At 43.8% G+C, this 24,953-nt stretch overlaps 1 non-coding gene and 2 pseudogenes across 1 annotated transcript; 2 read left to right on the top strand and 1 right to left on the bottom strand.

Annotated features, from left to right (window-relative positions):
• Positions 1-24,953, top strand: part of LOC135372822 (piggyBac transposable element-derived protein 3-like) — a 90,538-nt pseudogene that overhangs the window by 30,186 nt on the left and 35,399 nt on the right.
• On the bottom strand, positions 1,355-4,469 carry LOC135372792 (uncharacterized; annotated as a pseudogene).
• Positions 17,787-17,979, top strand: LOC135372935 (U2 spliceosomal RNA). The gene has a single exon (XR_010416182.1). It is a non-coding gene; the product is annotated as a U2 spliceosomal RNA (small nuclear RNA).

The raw sequence follows: 24,953 nt of genomic DNA, 5'->3' as shown, positions 1-24,953 counted from the left end.
ATAAGGTGCACCTGATTTCTGGGATCTATGCTATGCCCTAACTCCTCAGACACCACATTTCTAAAAACACCATTTCTAAGTGGCAATATGTGCTCTGGTACTTCTTTTGCGTCTGCATAGTGTGCAACCACATGGCTACTGGAGCTTTCGTGTGCATGTTTTTGTGCCACGGTGCTCATTACAAACATTATCCAGATGTAAGACATGAAATGCAGTAGTTTTAGCGTGCCACACAACGCAGCGTGACATGGGAGTGTGTGATTCAAAGAAAGCTTCTGGAAAATGCACAGAATCCCACAAAAAGTTTAAAATGTGATTTGTATTTCGTTTTACGTCTCTCATCGTTACATACCATCGTCGACGCTGTTTCTCATGGATAAATCGTACGTAAAACTTGTGCCATAGCAGTATGCGGTTTCTCAAATACATAGCACACTTTTTTCCTGCAGGAATAAAACGCTGTCAGCATTTTGTTGCTAACACGGCAGTCGAAACGTCAGTCTCTACAATGGGCAAGTGCTGTAAAGGGGCTAACGCAGACGCGACTTGATACAAATTGTACGTGCTCACAAAACACAAACGACGAATTCCAGTCACAACATCGCACAGAGGTTGGTTCGCGAATGAGTTCGCAGCTGCTGCACTGTTTACTTATCGCGGAACGGTGGAACCCAGCTGTCCGCCATCTTCAAGCACAGATACGTGAAGTCGCGAGAAGCCGTAGCTGAAATCCACTGACAAGTACGAGGGCGCGTACACGTCACAATGCCCGTTCGGGTGCATCTACGTCATAAAAATGGCTGCGCCCATGTGTATTTCGGAATGAATTATCTTTTTTTTACATGGTACTGTACCGAACTGAGAGAACGTAGGTGCATTTTGGGGAGAGCTGGATGTGGGCTTTCAGAATATCACAACCATTTAGACTATTTTGGATATCGGGATAGCTGACCTTTAACGCATAATATTATTTAGACAGGTTCATGATGCTGAGTATAAAATTAAGCTGTAATTAAATTTTTTGCTAGCAATAATCTAGAAGAAAAAATGAAGAATGTCAAAGTCACAAAGTTATGCTTTGAATAGAAGACGTAGGAAGCATCCAAAATTTAGAGATTTATTTGGAGCTCTCAGGGAGAGACTGCCCTTTTTCAAGCCTGCACCTGAAGAAAGGCGGTCTCTGCCTGAAAGCTCGTAAAAACTTTCTAAATTTTGGATGCTTCCTACATCTTCCATTCTCAAGTCTAGCAACAATTTAATTAAATTAAGTTGAACTTTCCTCAATTCCAACACAGTTCCGTAAACAGACTTAGATCAACGAAGATTAACCAACGCCAAGTACGAAATGACAAGCTCATTCGTTCTCGTAAAAGTTAGGCACGTCACGCAGATACATATCTCCAAGTGCATGAGCAAAAACACTGATGGCCTCCATATCAGAAGAGGGGTACACACAAGTTCTCTTCCGCTGGTGGAATAGTGCATCTGTGAATGTAGATGGAGCTGTACAAGAACCCTCGGTGATTAGCCTCTTGCACAAGAGAAAGACTCCCCCATTTGAGACAGTCTTCACGATGCACTGCACCTCACAATAGGTGTTATCCCTCATCTTCACAAAACGCGTGCAGGTCCTGTTACACCGCTGGTATAGAGCACATTGGATGTCCAAGCCTTTAGCGCAGGCTCTGTGGTAGTTCTGAAGTGCAGGAAAGTGGGATAAATATGCAGTGAGTGTACTTTGCTCAGCATCGCTGAATGTGGCTTCCTTTGCAATACCTAGAGTCCCTTCTTCGTGATTAGCTGACCCTTTTAGGAATTTCTTAAATATCACACCTAGGTCTTGTGGAAGGTGAACTGCTCCGCCGCTGAAGAGAAGGGTCTGGCGCATGACTCATCTTTGCGCTACCTGCATCGGAGCCCCTTTGGATGCTATTATAAGCTTCACCATTTGCGCTCTCAAATGCAAACATGGGTGTGGTCCTGAGGGGTCCAAGCTTTCTCACACCTTTAGGCAGGTGCATTAGTAAATGCATGTTGGAAGTTTCTGCACCTTCGCCGTACAAGGGTGCTACCTGGGAGAAAAAACGTTTCAAAAGGTCCTCAGCTGTCGCGATGTCACTTAAACGAACCCTCTTTTGCAAAAGAAGAAAAATGCCTTGGCAGAGCACAAAAATGTGGGCGAGGTACTTCTTTGGAAGTATACCGTTGAGGCATGGCACAGCATAATAAAGGATGCATAATGTAAAACCCCGAGACAAGGGAACACGAAAGGAACATGCCGTTTTTTCATTATAATAAATGAGCCCTATACCTCCACTCCATTGCTTTCCAGAGCATCCTCTCTTTCAGCCTCGTGGATAGCGGGATAACAAGATTGGTGGCTTTATCTTTCTCAGCCTGCCGTCTATCGCAGCAATGAAAGATCCAATGTAGAATAGTTCGCTCGTGGTTGACAGCCAGGCTTCGGTGATTTGCTTCGCTACACCCTCAACGACACAATGCATGTAGTCAGGAACAATGCTCCATATAATGTCCAAAGAATGAAGCCTTGCAATGGATCTGGCTCCTAGAATGTCACGTACCGGTTGTCCACTGACGACAGCAGTCTTGATGTCATGCAGTACGCCCCTGTGCGTCCTTTCCGGTTGGTGGTCAGTGAAGGGGTACTTCATAACACCTGAAAAAGTAAAGACAATTTCTTGTAATGAAAGTATGAAAAATGAAAATTTCAGATCAAACACAAGCTGCGTAACATCCACAATTCCAGAAATCATATTCATCCCCATGTGCTGCATAAATGCCAGTGAGAGAGTTAACCAACATTTGCAGTGAAATGCCCAACATTTGCCAAATAGTGGGTGACTCGATAGTCAGCAAGAATGAGTACAGATTACGTCGCCAGTTAGTCAACAGTCAGGGCAAAAACCGTCAAGAGTTTCCGGGTTTGCTTGAAGCTCAGGTACACACATTTCTCTACGTGTAGTTCTGCTTAATGTAGTATAGAGGGTGTTACAGAAAACATGTCATTGAATTATGTTAAAAAAGCTAAACCACCTAGAGTCATGCGGTCAACGGCAGTTGTTCTTACTCGGTTTTTGCCACCTCTTGATGTGAATGTCGTGTAACGTAAGTTTAATTATGTAAATTTTTGCGAGGTCAAGTCGGAAATCTGCCAAGTAAAGGTCACTTTTTATCCCACAATGTGAAGACCGTGTCTAATTTACTCAAATTAATGATAATTGACAGGGATATCCGGTGCTATCCCATCCGCAAAATAGTCGAACATCATGCTCTACCGAGCTCCCGCGGAATAGCGCACAAAGAAGTTTTCGGCGCAATCCTTGTCAGTTCGACGAAAGGAGGTTGGAAACCCAGCCCACCCCCGCATCACAGAAAGAGATAACATAGGCATGGCTTATCGTGTCCGACTTTCTCGGGGATAATGTGTTCCCCCCCCTCATTTTAGGAAATGTTACTTTTTCTACTATCACTCTGTGGGCTGGTTTTGGAACCTCCTTTTGTTGGACTGAGAGCGCTTGCGCTCAAAAAGTCATCGCGCGTTATGGTCTGATGCTCGAAAAAGCATCATGTTCCGCTATTTTTTCCGATGCGGTAGCTCGTGAATATCACTGTCAATTATCATGAATTTGAGTGAATTCTGCACGCTCTTCATATTGGTGGGGTAAAAAGGTGACATTTACTTGGCAAATTTCCGAGTTCAGTACACAAATATTTACATAATTAAACTTACGATACATGACATTCACATCAGGAGGTGGCAAAAATCTTGATAAAAACAAATACCGTTAACCGCACGATTCTATATGGCGTAGTCGTTTTATTATAATTCAATGACACGTCTTCTGGGACGCCATGTATAGCTAGGTTCGGTTAAGAAAACAAACAAAAGGCACTTTGGTTCGGTTCCAGTTGGGCACGCTAATAAAATTTGCAGACTTTTTATTTTATTTTGAATGCTCTGCGAATGCAAGATGATACTTAACGTCAACTAGTGTTCCCTTCTGGTAGCACCAGGAGCAGCCATAGTATCCGTTGTATTGTTTCCGGGTTAGTACACTTGCTCTTGAAGGTGCATCTGCAATACAGCAGACTGCAAACACGTTTGAACGTATGGTTTGACCGGTTCTGAAGCACTTCCAAGGACTATGGCCAATGGTCAATAGCTGGTTCACGAATGCATATAGGTAGAGGAACATCTTAGGTTTCTGCTTTCCAAACAAAAGTCCACACAGCCGTAGATTTTGAAAGCGCAGGATCACAGGAAGTTCATTTAGTATTACATATATCAGCCACAAACAGCTTGTTGCTGACTTGAACGTAGATGACCCACTTGTACTAAAAGTGATGGTCAAATCATGGGGACTGCAGAACAACTTTGTGCGAGTGTCCCTAACCAGGCTGCCGTCTGTCAAGTCTCTCAATGCATCACCTGCAGACGTCTCTGCCATGTTTTCGATGTTTCTTAGGAGGGCTTCGCGGAGATGGCTAACCAAATCTGTCAGCTCTTTTTTCAAGTTGAACACCATGAAGAATGCACCTTCTTAAATAAGTTTAGTGGTCGTCGAGGAAAGGTGGCATTGGTGGCACTTCGCTTGTGTTTTTCTGTATGGCATTTTGTGCACAAACTTTTGTGCACACTGGTTACCAAAAAGTGGATTTCAACCACCTCATGATGTGCGCGCTTCATATCTTGCGGAACAAGTACTTCGACTTTGGTGGTATCACTTCCCCGAACAAGGAATTGATTAAATGCAACAGCCCATCGATATGTTCCCAAGGAAGTCTAGCGGAAACAACGTATGCCAGGATTAGCAAAAGTGCTTGGGCGTGAGTTGTGCGTTGTCCTGGCAGTGTCTTCCTGCTGTAAGCATCATGAAACAAATTGACATCATCTTCAATTTCCTGAGTGTCCTCTCGATGCTGGTCCTCACTGACGGGTGGGTCGTCAGCTTCATCACACGATACCATGAATGATTCGCAGGGGCCACTGGACATGGAACCATTCAGACTGCCATTATCTGAGTCACTTCCACTACCGTCATAAACAGTTCCTGCTGCATCATCGCTTTCATACCCACGTTCACAGTTTTGTGGTAATGGCGGGCTGTGAGGATTCCCACGCTGGACTCGGCAACCGAATCCACCTTTGCTGCTGCTCAATTCTGTCTCGAAAGCGTCTGTTTGGGGACAACGTAATCCGCGCCCGGCTCGAGGTAGCGCTTTCTTCTTTTTCGCTGCTGCCTTGACATTGCGAAGACATACGAAATAGTGACACCTTTCTGTGCATACAAACAAAGGAGGGACGGAAGTACGGTGGCTAGCCACCATAACGGAAGCACAGAGGCGATCGGCGCCGTCATAAACACACCCAACCCGTAACCTAGGTGAGAATGGGAAATGCAATTTAAGTACTTTATTGAAACTTTACAGTGTTTTAACCTGTGCATAATATTCTCTAATCCAAGTATTCCACGTATTTGTTGTTGCAGCAGAGCCATGAAACAGTATTTGACCTGTTTGGTAGCTGCTCAGTAGCGCCACGGCGATCATGCTCTGTGGCTTATTTCTGCGTGCTGTCACGCCTTTTGCCGCGACAAGCGTGCTTTCGACAACGTGTTCGCTTTTTTTTGTTTTTCTTCTTGCCTTCGCCATCCTTCTGCCGTTTTGACAGCACTTCTCACTGCTACCTTCAACATTCGCTTACTTCGTGGGTCGTGCAAGATGTTCGCGCTTGTCAGATATGAGATAGACCATGTCACTTCTGTCGTGCCGGTGTCGTACATAAAGGATTTCTACCCTAAAGGCTATAAGGACTTCAATCCCGACATCCTGCACTCTGTGTATTGGTTTGGTGACGAAACTACAGAAGGCGATGAATATGACGCCCAAATATTCAAGTTGAGTGCTAAGTACATGGCTGTCCGTGACATTGCTGTATCTACTCACATTTTTTCGCGGAAGTAGTAGCAACCTCAACCGACGAATGAAAGTGAAGATAAACCCATCCACGATACAGCAAGAAACATTAGTCTGTAAAACCTGTAAGTGCTAACCTTGCGTGATTTTGCCGTGACTTTTAGTTTAAAAATAACAGCCGGTATTTATCAAACGAATTCAGGAAAGGCTTTTACCCCGAGAAAGTGCGTCCTGCCCAGCGAAAGGGCCACATTTTTCAGAAGCACCCTGAATTTTCTTCGGAAAAGTTCGTTATTATTATGGATAGAGACACTTTTTTCCCCACCGGATGGCTTTTGACATATGTAATATAAACGAGCATGAATATAAAGTTTGAGGACGACTATCGCGTCATTTTTGCATCGATGTGTGCGTATAGTACGAATTCCACGAATCCTTTAAAATTTCTGATAAGCTGATAAACTTGATATCACCATGTTTGTTTCAGTGATCTCCATTGGCAAGTATTCCATAATCTTTCCTATCCTTTCAGAAACTGAAAAAGATCTTTTGAACGGCAAAGGAAAGAGGCAAAGACCTCTCGGCCGCACTGGAAGGGAAGTGTCAAGTGTCCGAAATGCTAAGGTATTTCAGGTTCAGCTTCTCTCATTTCTTTCTCATCCATTTGTCATCATTAATATGTTTCTTTCTTTGCGATGCATTTATTTTTCATTAGCAATCGAGCACATAATGCCTGCAGTATATCACTTTTCTTTAATGAATTAATCAGAGTCTAACCAAAAATGTTACAAGTTTGGCTGTACCAGTTTAGTTTCGGCGCCTCTTTGGAAGGCTGCTGTAACTGTCCAAACTGGTTTATTCGAAACAGTTTCGTTCACAAACCGGCTCAGTATACTGTATAAATGCACGGTGTTTTTCTCTTGGGAAACATACTTTTCACAAATAAAGTAGCAATAAAACTATGACTGAGGTAAGACACATCACCAGACCTAAAGACCGCAAAAGAGGTGGCGACCTTCAGTATGTGTGGCTTACATTGGCACTGAAGTCCCTTATCTGACTGTGAAATAGTGAATGCTGCATTATAAGCTTTACAGTCACGTGGCGGCTTGTAAGGCAAAATAACTCTCCTATACTGGTACTCTTTGACTGCCGTTTTCAAGCTGTATCCTCAGCACCAGTCGTCATCAAATGTGGATCACTTGAAGAATTAGCCCTGCGGCTATTGTTTCATAACCATGATAATTTAACAAAAACAATAATAACCATAGGGGGCAAGGTCTTTGACCTCAAACATTTTCGTTGCCAAAATTTAAGCGCTCACTTCTCTCGTTATTGGATAGTCGTACAAAATTATGAAATAATGCAGGCCTGTGCAGGAGCTTCAAGTTCGGGTAATTCATGATTAATGTAATGACTAATCACGGTTTTTTGGTACGGGTTTAGTTGGACTCTCCGAGATTAAAAAAGGTGCGAATAAACAGAGTGTGCACAGATATACATTTAGGACCCCTTCAGTGCAGTTTTTAATGCGTAGATACTGACCCATATTAAGAATGACATGAATTTGCATGGACTCTGCGCTTTAAGGCCAGGCTTGTGTTCTCTCTACATGTATCTGCAGAAAAAGAAGAGCAACAAAGACGCCCTTAAAGTAGTGAGGCGCAAGCAAGAACTGGACCTCCTTGCAGACTTCCAGAATGAGGGCACAGTGCCCCAAAAGCTGTACACGGACGTGTGCAACGAGCTTGCAGCAGTTAAAGAATAACTTTCAAGGTGCCGTGAAGTGAACGCTCGCCTGCAGGAGGCGATCAGCATAAAAATTGTGAATGCAGGCAAGTTTTCAAGTTCCTCTGGATGCCTTTTATTTTCCAGATGTCTTTTGTAGATTACCAGTTTCGATTATGCTGAAGAGCACCGCATGCATTGTGCTGTTGAATAGATGGTGAAACATCTTGTTTAGTTGAGAGTCACCGCAGAGTGGCAGGTGGCAGGAGTGTCAGGCCCAAGGCCAACTGCAGCCAGTCTATTTCCTGGACATTGACTGTGCCGAGGGGGAGGTCGTAGGAGCAACTGCAGAGCCCGTTTTGTGTTCTGCTGCTGTCTCCGACTGGCCTGTACTTGTGGAACAGGTGACACAGGAGGAGACACATGTTGAAGAAGTAATGCAGGAGAGGCCAGCTTCCACATCACTTGTGAAAGCAGCTGCATCCCGAAAGGAAGGCGCAATACTCCCATCAGTGCCGGCAGAAACCACCGTAGCGGGCCTTGCCACACCTAACTCGGTTGGCAGCGAGCAGGACGAGCGAATGATAATGGTCTTTGTTGATTTCGCCTATTGCATTTCACAATAACATTCTGCATTTACCTTTCATTTTCCAGTACTTTATGCCGATGTTTCCGCTGGAATCACCAAGGAACGTCACAACGAAGAGCCTTTTAAAGTAGCGCGTGGCAGCATGTAGCATGAAAGGCACAAAATGGGCTGACTACAGGTTGGTCTTGATCCCCTAAGGAGAGATTTACACCTTTCAGGGCGGATCCCGCACATTTGCTCCCCCCCCCCCCTAAAAGAAAAGCGCCGGTCGTTTCTGGTTGTGCCTTTCTTTTTGTTCCGCTGCCCCTGTTGTTTGTTGAGAATGTGATATAACGACAAGAAAAAGAAACAATGACAGACAAAATCTCAGCATTCACTAGCTGTATTTAATGTGTTCCATACACTTGAGTCCAGGCCTGTACCTGCCTCTGCTTATTGAGAAAAGCTCCATACCTCAGTTGGGTGCGGCATATTTTTAAGCAGTCTTTCTAAGCCCTTTCGTAGTCTTCCTTCTTTCATTGTTGTAAAGCCCTTCAGGCTCAATCGTTCTTGTTCTTTCTTGGACGTTCCACGCCCTGAACACCAATTTTGTTCATATTGTATTAAAGGGGGATCCGCAACGCTTGTGCCCAAAATTAAGTGAAGGTTAGTTTCAGCAGAGACCACCCCCCAGATGCTGACAACAGCCTCCGTTTCCAATAAACGTGCGCGCATAATTTATAAACAGCAAAAACGATAAAGCGAAACCTAAACTATGAGAGCAGGCGATGGCATCGGAATCGAGGAGCGCCTCGCCGTGACGTCAGTCGCGAGATTCGTCTGCTGTGATCCCCATGTGTTGTATTGCATTGAAGACGCAAGGAAGCAAGTTACACTTTACGTGCAATCATGGAAACCGACTCCGTATCAGAAAACAGCTCCACGGGACTTGAGCCCGATTCAGACGTGTATTCTGATGAGGAGAATGACTTGACGGTCACCACAAACCACAACGACTCGCCGTTTTCGACGGACCCTGTACGAGTGCGCGCGTCCCTTGAAACCGAGGCCTCGGACCCATACACTGAAGACTGTCGAACTCAAAGTAACGAATGGTGAGTTTCTAATAGCTTGTCGCACGTTCTTATATCTGTGCCATGGGTGCACGCGTAACATGAAACATGTTGCAGGTTGCACGTGCGGTCGGTGCCGCCCGCAGGAAACCGACGAATCCGTTTGCTGCAGAGAGCTCGACGCGGTGGCAGCAGTATGTGGTGACGAGTGCGTGGACAGCATAACGGTGCACGACCTCTTCCAACTCATGTGCTTGCACAGGAGGCAGCTTCAGGTGCGCAGCCGGTTCCTACGGAACGAGCGTCTGTTTTACATGGAACGCTGCTCTAGTGACGACACCAACAGGTATTCAGCCTTACCTTTGACCTGGTAATGTTCACGTCCTGAAGTGCCTTTGCACATTGATCATGTCCTGCAGGGGCGGCGGAATGTGCTGAGCGCGCGGGCTCAGGACTGTGGTCGACGCCCCCCATCCCCCTCAATGCCCTTACGCTGGCATCGTGAACGGTTCAATTGTTCAAAGTGAACAGTTATGCCTGCCTAGTTTATGTCAAATATTTCTGAATGCAAGGTGGTTGTTTTGGATTTTTCTGGAATTTATTCAAATTTCATTTGGTTTCAGACATGAAGCTTCATTTTTAAATTGTTTTTGTATTTTGTTGCATTTTAAGTCCAAGATGTAGCTTACAGTCCTGTTTATTATCTATACTGGTTTTGGCAACTTCACATTTTTAGTGCCCTGATATCTAATTTTTCTATAGTCAAAATGAATTTGCAATCTTGTTGAGTGAAGCTGAATCTTGATACATATGATTGGGGGTTCTGTACCTTTAAACACAATATAGCGACTGCACCCATGTTAGTCAGGCTGTATCTCCTGTGGGAACAAGTTTCGCTGTCCCCACCCCCTCTTCCGCTACCATTGATGCCCTGTCCACAACAGCACCTGCGGGCTGAAGTTTGCAGATTTACAATATGTACTTTTAATGGGACACAACTCCGATAGGGCTATACTAGCCCTCGAACTGCACCTGAAGCGGAGATTCCGAGCACACAATCTGAATATGTGTATTACTTACTTTACAATCTGAATATATATTTGTTACTTTTGCCTTTCTGAGCACAACCTGTGCATGTCGGACCACCATTGCTTCCCACTTTTGGCTAGCGTGGCAAATGGGTCATTGGTGATCATGGAATCCGGCACACACAGGCAGGATCAATAAAATAAAAAAATTCTTTGGTTACCAGGACATCACTGTGCTCAAAGCATTGCTCTGTCGGAGCTCAATGTATTTTTTGCAACCTTTTGCAGGGCCCTGCGCTACACAGCAGCACAGCGCAACATTGAGCTGTGTTTGAGACTTTGTGTTGTGTCGTCTGTTTTTCGTCTTTTTCCCAGTCTCGGGTTTTCGTCATGGACACAGCGTACCGAGAATTTGTGGTTTTAGTGCACGGCAGAGGACTGGGTGCTGGACAGCGACGAAGAATACCCGGATGTGCGCTTAGGCGAATAAGAGAGGCATTCCCGTCTGCTACGTACACGCATTTCGGATGGAATTAGCCTGTTGGACTGATTTGGCTCTGCCCGTGCATGTGCAGTGTGAGGTGCTACTTTGTATGTTACGTGTGAGGCTTGTGCGATCATACTAGGCTTGGTGCAATACATTTATTTCTGGTTGGTAAGTTACCTTCCAAAGATGTGTACAAAGTGGTCCCACGTCAACAATGAAATTTTTGTTGTACCCCTTCCAGTGATTCATAACATGTACAACTTCAAGCAGAGCTAAGCATACCAGCACAATGAGGGTGAATCATTATTGGGGAAGATTTTAGCCACCCAAGCTCCATTTCGTGAATGTTTATAGAATGATGTACCATTCATAGATGGAGAAGTTACCCGTCAAAAAGAACTTGATTGAATATCACATATTATGCATAAAATGCGATGAAAAATATGTGGACATGAGTGAAAAGTGAATTAAAAGTAACTTGGAACATAGCTTAAGATAATTTGGTAAAGTTACCTGAAAAAGAAATGAGTTCCTCTGAAAGTTACCCTGCCACAAAAAAACACTGATTTAAGTTACCAAGTTGCCAAAAAAAGGAACTTAGTTACAGTAACGAGTTACCTCGAGCTCTTGTACCATTGATGCGGTCTCAACCAACACTTTTTGTCCAAATCAATGATTGTTCACCAAGGGCAGCTAACGTGGCTGTAATCTTGCTCAAGAACGAGACCTGGTCACCCCGACTGATATTACTAACTCTGCTTAAAGCTGTACACTCATTGAAAGAAAGATCATGCAATATGCACCGTCTACCCTGCACGTGCAGACAGTCTGATGTGGATATATTTTGCCTGTACTCCAGCAAGGGACTGGTCACCTGGGGAAGAAATAAATGACAAAATGGAGAAAATTTGTTGACAAATTCTTTTCTAGGGAAATATTTCAGGGGACCTCCCTTGACACTGCCTTCTGACTATGCTAATCTCTGCGACTTACTGTGTGCTTGCAATGCTGCTGTTTCTGAAGCGGGAATGATGCGCAGCTGTAGCATCCTCCAGAGTTGGCTTAATGCCGTATGTTCTGCACAATGACGGCTTGGTTGTGGTTCCACTGGCCAACGTAGCTTCTTTGTAGGAAGGCCATTGCTCCAAACATTTGAAGAGCTCGATGAACAGCCTATCGACGTAGCCTGTAATGTCCGTGTTGTTACAATGAGACAAATATAAAAATGCAACATGATAGTTGCACAAACCGTATGAGCTGCACTCCTTCAGCGGAACCACCACCCAGCGCTTTGCTTACTTAGATGGTTTCAAGATGCACCTGTCCGAGCCAGCGTCATTCTTCAAAACAATACGTTCAGCATTGAAATTATAATGCAAAGCCGCGATGCGTGTCCTGGCAACAAATAATGGTAAATTCAGCAACTATTCCATCATGCAGCTCAATATGTTATCGCACACATTCACTCTACATTCACCACTACAGCAGTATGTTATCAGACACCTACCTTGCCATCATGCCATCATAGCAGAATGCCGTGGATTTGGGGGGAAAATGAATGAGCAGGCTATGGAAAGCCTCCAGATCATATGTTTGTTCCCGTGGTGACACTTGTGGAAGATCAGCTAGCAATGACTTCGCCATAATTATCTCCCGCAACTTGCAGAAATTTTCAGAACCTACGAAGTAGAACCACCAGGGTTATACTGGACGACCTGCAGCAGCAGCTATTCACTGGTAATTCTTAATACAACGGGACAACAACAAAGGGTTAGGGTTAATCATTTTCCTCAACTTCCCCAAGACAACGAAGACTCAGGTACATCTGGTACATTTGTCTTGCCTGTGAGTAGCATTGAACTCAAATTTGAAGAACTAATGAACAAAGAATAGGTAATGACACTGGTGCAGAGCACCAAACAGAAAGGTGTAGCGAGTGTGGATCATAGCGAGAGCGCGGATTTTCAACTCACTCAGGGCCTCAACATGTTGTCTCTCCTCAAACTGAACGGTCTGATTCGAGCAGCACTCATCTTCTGATGGGGGACACCTGTATCCCGTCTCCGAAAGCTCCGGTACGGCTACCGACATCACGCTAGCCTCTTCCATTAGTTCTTGCACAAGCTGTATGCAACATTCCGTTCCATTATTTTCATTAATTCTTGTACAACAATCAGTAATTAATTGCGGCTACGCAAAGCGTCGGATACGTGGTCGGAATGCATTCGTCGCTACTTACTTCCTTTCGCCTCCTCTTGGCGTAGGTAGCCCGTTGCACCGGCTTCAATGCTCCAGGAAACAGCGTTGGTACTGCGTGATGCGCTAAAAGCTGACGTCCTTTTGCCACTCCGAGTTCCCGCATGAGCCGCCTTTTCGTGTCGAACATTCCTGGCTCAAAATGATGAGAACATATCGTGCTCGAGCTGGTCTTCCTCTACTTGATTTTGCGCAGCGCCATTTCCCACTCTAAACGACGTTGTGGGTTCGTCGGAAACTTTAAATATGCTACGTCTGTTGTTCTATCCGACCTGTTGCCACAACCGATTATGCAGCATGTCTTACCGCCCATCCTGGTGGGTGTAAGATCAGTGTGCGACGTAACGAATACGGAAAATTTCCTTCGTCAAAATGGCCGAAACCCACAGCAAAGCAAGGCGGACGGCGCGGGATATCTCGCGACTTACATCACACTCAGTGTTGCTTGCAGAAAAGCGCTCGCGGCTCGCATTACCCTGTCACCGAGCGCGTCATAGAAGAAAATCATTTTTTCTCAAGTTTGACTCAGTTTTCGAAGAAAATATTTTACAGACATGGTCGTTGATGGCTAAAGGTGACGAATAATCGAAAATCTCGGAAGGGACCTTATGCGGATTCTCCCTTTAAGGTTGACATGGGCAATGGGACGAAGATACCACAATGAAAATGGCAAAGGCTGTCCAGCCAGAAGCTGGACAGACAGTTCGTGATGGAGGCAGCAACAGTGCTGTGCGGAACAGATGTCCTCAAGAACAGGTCCGTGACAAGGACCCTGTCTAACAGGGCAAAGAAGCTTGGGAAGACTGAAGCATATCCTCCACTGACGCCGGAGAGGGTGGAAGCCTTACGTAGTAAGTCTGTATATGCTGTATGTAGTATCGTATTTACTCGAACCTAACGCGCCGCCAATTCTAACGCGCACCCACTGAAACGCAGAACAACTGAATTGTAACCCGCCCCCGAGTCTAACGCGCATCATCCTTGAGGGTGCAAATATAAACATTACAATAAAAAATAATAATAATAAATGCCAGTGAAAAGGTAGATAACAGCAACAAAAGTATCTATTTACACGGAGTCCTCAGACAACTCCTTATCACTTTCAGTGTACCACCGCATGTCATCCTCCGTGCTGTCAAGCACGTTAGTAATACAACACTTCTTCAAAGAGTTTTCTACCGTTTTTTGTGGCAATCCACTCCATGCGTTTGCAATCCACTCGGCAATGTCTTGGAGTGACACCCATCGTATGCGCTCAGCGGGTGTAATTGTGTGCCAACCGCTAGAGAGCCAGTCATTGTACATTTTGCGCACTCTGTCTTTCAGGGGCTTGTTCAAACAAACATCTAGAGGCTGTAATTGCGAAGTCATTCCTCAGGGAATGATCACAACATCTGTTTGACATGCGTTAAAGTTGTCGTTTACAAGATCATTCACCAAACCCAAAACCAACAAGGCGCGTAGTCCCATCGAAGCGCCAGGCCTTTTCCGCCACAGAGCATCCATCCAGTCGATCATAAGACTCGTGTCCATCCAGCCTTTTTCGTTGGCTCGGAGCATCACACCGGGGGAAAACGCATGCCTTTACGTATGTACCGGAATATAAGGTATGATGGTAACTTGTAGCCATCAGCTGTGCAACAAAGCATTGCAGTGACACAGGTCTTTTCATTGCCGGTGGTGATAGTTGGCACTTGCTTGGCTCTCTTCGCTTCAATTGTGCAATTTGCCGGAAAATCAAATATTGGTGTTTCGTCTGCGTTCCCTCATGTAGTCACTCGTGATACGTCATGCTGTCTTCGGCGCTCTTCGGATGTGGAGAGGGTTCTTTAAAGGTGTGCGGAACAGAGCCGTGTGCGTGCTCTCTGGGTTACCTACGCTCATCGTTCTTTTGCAGTAGCTCATTTTATTTGTTGTAGAGGACGTCGCAGTGAAAAACTAAATATATTTTTGGGGTTACGTCCATGCTCCTTTAAATGAAACACACTGTATGCTGATGTTTCACAGCAAAAAATGACGATGACAAGCTAGATAGAGTCGTATAACTGCGCGGCTGGTAATGTCAATGGGTATTCCATCTCTCTGAGTAGCAGCAATTATTTCTAAGGTCGTAGTGACAGTATTTTAGCACGACGTTGTGAGTAAACGCTGCGAGTTCCGCAACGAGGAAATCACTCGAGCACGGCGTCTTTGAACGTGGACAAGATCGGTAAGGGTGATAATGTCATAAGGAAGACGATTCCAGTCACTAGTGGTGCGAGGGAAGGAGGAGTCAGAAAATGGGTTTGTTTTGTCAGGATGTACGTAAACTTCCCGAAAGTGATTGACGCGGTAAGAACTGTAGTTAAGTGGCACCAAATAAGATGCAAGGGCTGGGTCGTTATGATGATACATTTGATGGAACTTCTAGTTTTTAAGATGGCATACAGTTTGGCCCTGGTTTCCCCTTCTCCCACTGTTGTTTCAAAAGTGCGGCTTTAACTTGCTCCTGTGGTGAAATAAAATATGTACACTGCCATGTGGGCTTTACAAGCTAATAAGGCTTCCATTTCTGCTTTAGGTTTCTTTGTTGGACGGCTAACGGAGGGAAGTGTCCGTATCCCACAGAAGGAGGCACGCAACAGAGCTCGGTCAATAGGGAAATATTTAAGTGAGAAGTGTAACGACTTAAGAAAACAATAAAGTAACCTCATTTGTCACGCTATTTATTGTTCAGACACCATGAGCCCACCTTGAGGTCCCAAGGTCACGGTGAGTGCCTGTCAGTCTTAGACAACCTCTCAGAAAAAAGCCTGAGAGGTCCTCTCAACCTATCAGGCCCTCTCAGCCTGAGAGGACCTCCCAGTCCCATAAGACATTAGACCAGTATTTTCAATAGGGATACTTAACCCCTCCAAGTGCCGCACAATACACATGTCAGGGAAACAGCCAGTGGGACTCCGTGCAACGCAGTTCTCCATCGCAAACACACCAATACGAGCTATAGCGGAATTCGAAGCATTCACATATCTAGGGAGACCTTTATGTTTCAATCCCCTCTCGGAGAAATCCACGGTGAGGGATGCTGTAGAACTCGGCGAGAAGATCCTCTGGCACTTGCATCATGGCAAAGACGCACTGAAAACATCCCTGTACGCTGGCCTGAACTTCGTCATGCGGATTAGATCCCACACCAAAAGCGAATGGAAGCGGCTGGACGAATCCCTCCGACCCCTCATTAGGCGGACCCTCTACCTCCCAAACTCTGCGGCCACCGACTACATATATGGGAGTACACATAAAGGGGCTTGTGGCATCCCTATTGCAGCAGAACTGAGTGATGCTGCACGAATTGACACCGCTTTTAAACTTAGAACGCCAAGGCATCCAGCCACCCGCTCCCTAGCTGGGAAAGTAGCTGAAGCCACAGTCGGTAAGAGATTACGTGCCATGGAACCCGTTACGCCGGATCTTCTCGGACGTTACCTCTCTGGGGATAACGAAAACGACTTCCGAAACCCGTTCAGCGGACTGAAAACAGTGTGGACTGAAGCCCGGAAAGCCTCATCCCGTCTTGAACTGCAAAGGAATGAGGCAACCATCCCACCCAGGAGACAACCGAAGGTGATCAGAACACCACGGCTTCAGGTACAAGAAGAACGTGACAGGCGGCTTGCTTCTGTAGAGGAGGTGGTGTTCCTAAAAACATGAGTCCTGACCGGCGATGATAGAATGTCCCAGCGGGCAGATGGACGTGGCCTCACACTAGGACGGTGCATGTAGAACTGGCTGCCAGGCGCAGTAGCGCGCGGCAGCAGAGACGCGTCGTCGTCGTCGTCTTCCACGGGCCGCTACACCTCCCTTGCGAACCAGGGAAAGGTCATGGAATGTGTCGCTCTCGACAAGTGCGCTCTGGACAGTTCACAAGATTCGCAGACTGGCGCTTCATTCATCGGGCCTGCCTCAACCTTCTCCCCCTAAACGGAGCCCTACCCTGGACACAGGGTGACAAACGATGCAGACGGTGCGGCACACAGCCTGAGACGCTACCCTACGTCGCCAATCATTGTGTGCGGTACTCGGCAACGTATACCAAGCGTCACAACAGCATAGTTGAGTGAGTGAAACGGGCATCACAGAACAAGTACAACGTGATCAGCGAAAATCAGTTTGAGGGCAACGCCGGACTGCGGCCAGACCTGGTTGTGTCAAGAGGAGAAGAAGCAATAGTCTACGACGTGACCATAGTATTCGACAACCGCCCGGAGGCTCTGCAACCGGCTCGACGAAACAAAGAAGCAAAATACCTACCTGTGAAGGAGAGCCTGCAGAGGAGATATCGCTGAGTGCATATCAAGGCAATGGTCATCGGCAGCCTTGGTAGCTGGGATCCAGCCAATGACCGTGGACTCAAACGCCTCTGCTCCACTAATGAAAAAGCTCTGCATAAATGAGGTGATCTCCTCCAACAGAGACATTTATAGCACACACATGCTGGTGTGTAATGAGTGCAATTGGACAAGACAACAGCAAGATCACCTGCTGATGCCCCTGAAAATACTATAGCACTGCCATCAACATAACTGTGAATGTAACTACAACCCCATAAATATCTCGAATACCGTGAAAAGATAACTATAGAGTATAGACACTGTAAATAATGCCCATTTCATTGCAAATACTCTTGTAAATAAGTGTATACTATTGTAAAGAATTGTAAATTACTGTACATACTTGTAAGTAATGTTCCAAACTCAGTAATGTAATAAAACCAATTCTGTTCTTATCAGCTTAATATCTGATACGAGCCCTATTTGGACTCACGATATTATTTTTGGCCCCAGACAGTGTGTCTGGAGCTCGCCTCGGCAGTGTCGAGGGTTGCCCTGGTATTGCACTACCTGCAGGTGCGGCCCACCCGTCTCAAATCAAAAGAAAGAAGAATTCGGAAACTGCACCAATAAGCAGCAGCCATAATGACCAGAGACAGGCACAACACGGAAATGTAGAAACAACACCAAGCAAAGCAGGGAACATACAGCAGACATAGACACAGAACCAGTGATGGTCAGTAGTTAACTACATGTAGCTAAACTACTAGTTAAACTAGCTGATTGTACTTAAAAAGTAGTTATCACCTACTTCCAGAAATGTAGTGGACACTACTATTTAAGCTACTATTTTGGGTAGTTAACTACAGAAGTTAAGTTACTGCAGGCTCCAACTACTTCCTGATTTGCCGTGCGCTTTACGGCACGATTGTGCTTCTGACTTTTACCTTGAGCTACTTGTTTGTTGAGAACGGAGGTGCAGAGCAATTGTGACGTGCATGTGTACTAAATTTTCAATTTTAATGCTTGTCTAGTGAAGCCGCATTTGCTGTGAAATAATTCACAGAATCCAGCCGCAAGCTTTGTATTTGACGATCGTAGCAATGGCTTGAGCCAAAGTTTGTCATTGCTTCTGATTCATATTTAGGTGTCCGACAAGACTACAAGGGATTGGTGTTGATGGACAACGTTAAGTAGTTATAGATGTAGTTAAAATACATTGCAGTAGTTCAAGAAGTAGTTTTAACTACTTCGTTGAAAAGTAGTTGAACTACTAGTTAAACTACTCCATCGCGAAGTAGTTAGTTATAGCTAAACTACTGTAGAAGTAGTTAGCAGCCATCACTGCACAGAAAACAGTGGAGACAACCACTGGGAAACGTCCTTTCCAGCCACTAGGGTACACGTCCATTCCTTCATTCATTCACTCACTCACTCACTCACTCACTGACTCTCTCTCCCTCTCTCTCTCTACCCATCCCTAGCTATCTACGTACCTTGCAATTTCCAATCAATCATTTTTATCTCACGGGCCGTGATGCATTAGTACTAACACCCTAGTGTTCCGTACCCATATACCACGATGCCCAAACTGGCGACGTGCCACGCGCGGACGTAGAAGGCGAGACTGCGACAGAAGCGAAAGGGGGAGACGTGCAGTCTATATCTCTTCTCGGTCTTTTGGCGGATACAAGGGAAAAAGAAACATAGTTCCGTCCAGCAACATGCGCATTTCATGCGGTCCGATTATCATTCTAGTGCTTCTTACACGCACCACATCATGTCGAGTTTGGCGACGTGACAACCGCGGAGGGAGTATTTGAATGAAAAATGTAAAAGAGCAAGGTGCGGGGTTCCCTGGGAGGGAGAAGGATAAAAATATTGATAGAAAGGAGGAAGGTTAATCAGCACTATTCCCGTGCCACACGAGGTACTGCGGGAATAGGGGTGAGAAGAAGTAAAAATAAATGAAAGAAAAGTGAAAAGGAAGGAGTAAGTGGTGAAGGAAGATGAAGAGGGAGAGGAGGGAAGCGAAACCACAGTCAAGGGGACAAGGCAGGACAAATGCGGATTTATTGTATGTAATATAACAGAGTTACAAGCAATGGAGTGCATGAATACATTGATATGAGAATAGGATGGAGAGTTTATAGGGTTTATAGGGTTTAGAGTTTATAGAGCTTATAGATGGAGAGTAGAATAGGTGGAGATATAAAAACTAGTGGGTGCTTGTGAGTTATTTAAAGTAAAATTATAAAGGTAAATGATAATATATATGTAAATAAGTAAGTAACAGGTACTTTCCTGTTGGTGAAGTGAAGTAAGACTTATTACTTTTTGGTGAATGTTAATTAGTTGAGTATTAAGTATATACAATGATGATTTTCCTGAGTTACGCTGTGATCCTCTTCGGTGTCGTCTTCGGTGAAGTCTCTCTTGGGGTGGATTTGCTGAAGGTGGTTGGATGATGATGAGATTTGCTGATGAAGAGTGAAGATGGATTTGTGGAATGGGTGTGTTTTTAGTGTAAAGTATTAATGTAGTTGGTGTTGTTTCTGTTGATTAATGTTGTTTGTGTTGTTTGTGAAGGGATGTACCCCTAGAAAATACTCATGCTGTGATGTGTAGCAGGTTTGATTGTAGAGAGATTCTGGGGTACATCTGTGTTAAGAAGGACTACATTGTCTATAGTGTTAGATATTGTGTTGACGAGATCTATGAGGAATGGGTGGAATTTAGATTATTTTATTAATTTTGGATAAAAAGATTCGTCAAGGGAGTGATTGATTTCATGTTCTATTTTATTAATTATATCTTTTGTAATAGTGCATTGGTAGAGATAGTGATCTAGATTTATGGCTAAATTCCGCAGCTACATAGAGAGTGGTTGGTAAGATTAATGGATTTAAAATAGTATGGGAATCGTCCATGGTTTGTGATTAAATGAATTAATTGTGGTTTTAGAGGGAAAATGTAACCAGCAAGGTTAGTTGTTGGCAACCATTTGAGAGTATATTTTTGTGAAGATTTCCATTGAGATTCCCATTTTTTATATTCGAATTTGTAAATGAGCGCTTTTATGCGGTTTTTATCGAGTTTGAGGGGGATGTAGGTTCCAGTAATATTTGTTCTTTTAATGATTTTCTTAAATTCTCTATGTAGGGGAGGAGATAGTGTTTGATGATAGATAAATGAAATTGATTTAGCCGGTAAGATTTGAAGAAGTTGCAACACCTGAGAAACCAAAGGGTTTCTGGGGTGATTAGAGTTAAATTCTTTAAGAATAGATATGTTTGTTAGGTGGATATTGATTTTTGTATCAACATTAGATAAGTCGTTAATGAGTTGAATTGCGTATAATGTTACTATAAGCGTAGTTTCGTGATTATTGGTGTCATTGGATGCTCGAAAGATTTAGCATATTTTTTCATTGTTATGTGAGTTGAGAATTGTGTAAGCGGCGCCGACGTGTTTGTTAAGTTGTTTAGATTGTATATAAATTTCATAGTTAGCGTAAGGTTTAGAGTCGGAGTCAACATATGGGATTCGTATTTCTTTGGAGGGGTGAAAAGCCCAGGGATTTGGTGGGTAAAGAATATTTGCGGGGGTAATAAGATTATCATTGATAAGAGTGGGTTCTTTTAGGTGCATGATGGATTGTATTTTTGTTTCGGCATTGATTTTATTAGAGATTGGGAGTGTATTGCAGAGAAGGGATAGAGTTTCATTAGGGGTAGTTTGATAAGCCCTACTGATAGCAAGGAGAGGAATTCTTTGAATGGATTGAAGTTTTCTAAGCATGTGGGAATTATTGGTATTTTTCCACCATGCATTAGCTCCGTATAAAATAATTCGTTCAGTGGATTTCAAATATATTTGTCGTAGGACATTTTGATTTAATCCCCAATGTTGTCCAACGAATTTTTGAAGGTTTGCTGTAATGAAAGTAACTTTTGATTTGACTTCGTCTAGGTGTTGTAAGAAGTTGTATTTAGTGTCGAATGTGATACCGAGAATTTTCAGAGATGGTGTGAATTTTATTGATTCGTTATTTATTTTGAGGGTTGGAGGCCTGCTTTGAAATTTTTCTCCGTAAGGTATTATGAGAGCTTTGGTTTTACTAGGATTGATAATTAATGCTTTATTATAGGCCCAGGAATTATTAAGGTTTAGTGGATGATTAGCATTAATTTCAATTTCTCGTCGAGATGATCCAACAATGGTGAGTATTATGTCATCAGCATAAGCTCGGAGATGACAGTTAGGGGGTAAGTTTAAGGAGAATAGATCATTAATTAAAATGGCCCAGAGTAGTGGGCTTAAGCTTGAGCCCTGGGGGCATCCTTGCTTGATAGGGAAGGTAAGAGTTTCAGAGGGTGTTTGAAAGGTGAGACATCTGTTATGAAGAAAGTCTCGGATGAGTTTGAATATGTAGAGAGGGCAATTTGTTTTTCTGAGTTGGTCTATTATTGCTTCGTGGTTAGCTGAGTCAAATGCTGCTTGAACATCTAAAGATATTATGGTTACGTGTTTTCTTTCTTGTTTTGATTTTTCAATTATATTCTTTAAATTTGTTAGTGCTGTTGTAGTAGATTTGTTGTAAATGAATCTGTGTTGGTTTGGATGAATAATAGCTTCTTCGTGTATGAAGTAATAGAGTCTTTTAAAGATATTTTTAAAAAAATTCTGCTGATGATAGGAATGATGCTTAAGGGTCTGTATGCATTAGCAACATTGGCGGGTTTGTTGGGTTTTCGTATTATGATTACTTTGGCATTTTTCCAGTGATCTGGGAAATATTCAAATTCTATTATAGAATTGAATAAGAGAATGAGAAAGTTGGGGTGTGCGTTATGTAGAGCACGGAGTGATAGAAGATTGATGTTGTCTAATCCTGGGGCTGCATTTGTTTTGATTGAATTTAAAGTTTTGCTTATTTCTGCAGAGGTAATTGTGGGGAATGATTCGGTTACGGGGGGATTTTCTTGAGGTTGAGAAGTGATATAGTTAATGGGGGTATGCAACATTCCTTTAGTTATACATTTAATTGATTCGGAGAGTGTTGTTGTGGTTCCATTGGCAGTCTGTATAGGAGGAATGATGCAATGTTGTTTTTGTTTATTTGTGGCAATTTTATATGGGAGAGTAAAAGGATTATTAGGGTTTACGTCTGAACAAATTTGTTGGAAGTGGTTTGTTTTAGCATCGATTATGAGTTGTTTGTAGTTGTTAAAGGCTCGGTAGAATGTGATTTTATGTTGTTGTTTTAATTCATCATTTTTTTTTCGTTTTGATATTTTCTACGAAGTTTTCTGATTTTCGTTCTTTCATCCGATAAGTTTTGGGACCACCAAGGAACTTGGCGGTGATTATTGTGAACAGTTCTTAAAGCTTTGTTTCTATAATAATGTAATTTATCGGAGAAGGTTTTTAGAGTAATTTTTAAGTTTGTTTTGTTTGAAAAATTAGAGATTTGTTTGAAGAAAGAATCTTGTGCGATTAATTGATTGAGATGTATTTGACTGTTTTTTGTGAATTTTAGTTGTTTTTCTTTTTTTTACGATGGAGGTGTTAAATTCTATAAATTTATGGTCACTAAGTGAAATTATATCTAAAACATTCCAGTGTTGAATTTTATGAGTGAAGTTAAGTGGTGTTATTGTGATGTCTATCCAAGATCTGCCATTACATGTTTCAAATGTGGGGAGTGAATAAGGGTGATTAATTGAAGATAAATTATTGGAGATGAGAAAGTCTAATAAAAAATCTCCTCTTTCGTCATTAGAGTGTCCCCATAAAGTAGATTTTGCATTGAAGTCGCCTGATAAAATGAGAAAAGAGGATTGGGCGTGATTGATAATATGTTCAAGTTTTCTTAGTGTAGCGTTGAAATTATTATTAGGAGGGGCGTATACGTTGGCTAATAGAAGATCTTCTGTTTTGGAAGAGCATCTTATGAATACAATTTCTTCGGATATTAAGATTGGGAAAATATCCCAGAAATCATTGAAGATGACTATTTCAGCTTTAGCTTTTTCAGAATTACATATAGAGTGGATTTTGAAAGCAGTTTCGTCGTAATGAAGTCCTTCGTACGGCTCTTGCAATAGAAGGAAATCTGTCTTGCGATTTAGAGCGGTGTTGAGGGCGTTGAAGTGAGCTGCCTGTGATCGGGCTGAGTTGAGTTGCAGGATGTTAACCATGATGATGAATATGGATAGAATTAGGATGCTTGATGTCCGTGTAGGGAGGGGATGAAGAGTGCCGAAGGACATGCCGAGGGATGTTGCGTAGTTCATCTTTATCTAGGTAGAGTAGTTGATGCGTGACACGATGATTTCTTCCCAACGTTTAAGGGAAGGACAGGCACTGGTCGCAAAAATGTGGTGCAGGTCATGTCGTGTCTTGTATTTCAAGTTTGCCTGTTGGCAGCAAAGGCAGCGGACGTGATCGACCGAAGCTCTGCAGTCATGCGCAGAGTGGAAGCTGCCGCATTTATAGCAGTTTCTGTTGGGTAGTTCCTTGCAGTGTTTGGTGTTGTGTCCAAAAGACATGCAGTTGTAGCAATTGTGGCACGAAGCCATCCGATGTAAATGGTTTGGCGATGCATGAGGTCCCTGAAAACATTCGGGGGGGGGGGGGTCTCAAAGATCCAAGTCTTTGTTTCTCGTTGTTTGAAGGCTGTCTTGATGATGAAGTTTTCTTTTGAAAGTTCCAGATCGTTTTTCTCATTGATTTCTTCAATGAGATCCTCTTCGGATATACTCGGGTCAGCTCCGGAGATTCTGATGCGGGGGTTGTTGAGTTTACGGATTTCCGCAGTCATGAGCTTCCGTGTTTGTGTCTCCTCTTCAATTGCAGCAGCGAGATCTTGTAAGCCTTGTTGATTTGAAGCCTTAACAAGGACGTCTCCTTTTGCGGTTCTTCTGAGTTCGACGTCGGTGAGTCCGAACTGGGAGGCCTGGAAGTTCTGCTTTAGAGCTGCTTGGATGTCCTCTTTAGGGTTTTTGGTCTTTAGAAAAAGAGTGTGTTTACAATTGGGGGGATCCGTTTGCCTGCAGACTTGGGCATAGGAGCGAGAGTAGTTGATAGCGGAGGCTTGGTGCTGCTGGATGGAGACCTCGTGAGTTTCAATGGATTCTTGAGCAAGTTGAAGTTTCTCTTGAAGAAGACGCTTCTTGAAGTCTGTTTCCTTGATTAGTAGTTCGTAGTAATCAAGATTAGTATCCATGGTAGTATCCATGATTGATCTTATTTCTTCAGAGATGCTTGAATCGAGAAGCTTATCAATATCCCTAAACCTGTTCCGCAGCTTCCTGAGCTTCTTTTCCAAGCGTTTTTGTTCACTCTTTTCAGTCTCAAGAGGTTCCGTAGCCTGAGATTCATTCTCTCGGGGGTCGGCGACCTTTAAGTCGATTTTCTGGCTTTCCTGTACGTTTTTCGAAGATTTGCCTTCCGTCTTCTTGCTTTCTTTTTCAATGGGCTCGCCAGAGGGCCCATCGTCGCTCGGCGGCGGCGGCATCCTGCCAGCCCAAATAGCGGTCAAACCAAGATGGCAGCCCCCAA

The sequence above is a fragment of the Ornithodoros turicata genome, unplaced genomic scaffold, assembly GCF_037126465.1.
Source record: "Ornithodoros turicata isolate Travis unplaced genomic scaffold, ASM3712646v1 Chromosome17, whole genome shotgun sequence".
NCBI lineage: Eukaryota > Metazoa > Arthropoda > Arachnida > Ixodida > Argasidae > Ornithodoros > Ornithodoros turicata.
The sequence above is the reverse complement of the archived record's forward strand: the minus strand, read 5'-3'. Positions and strand labels throughout refer to the sequence as shown.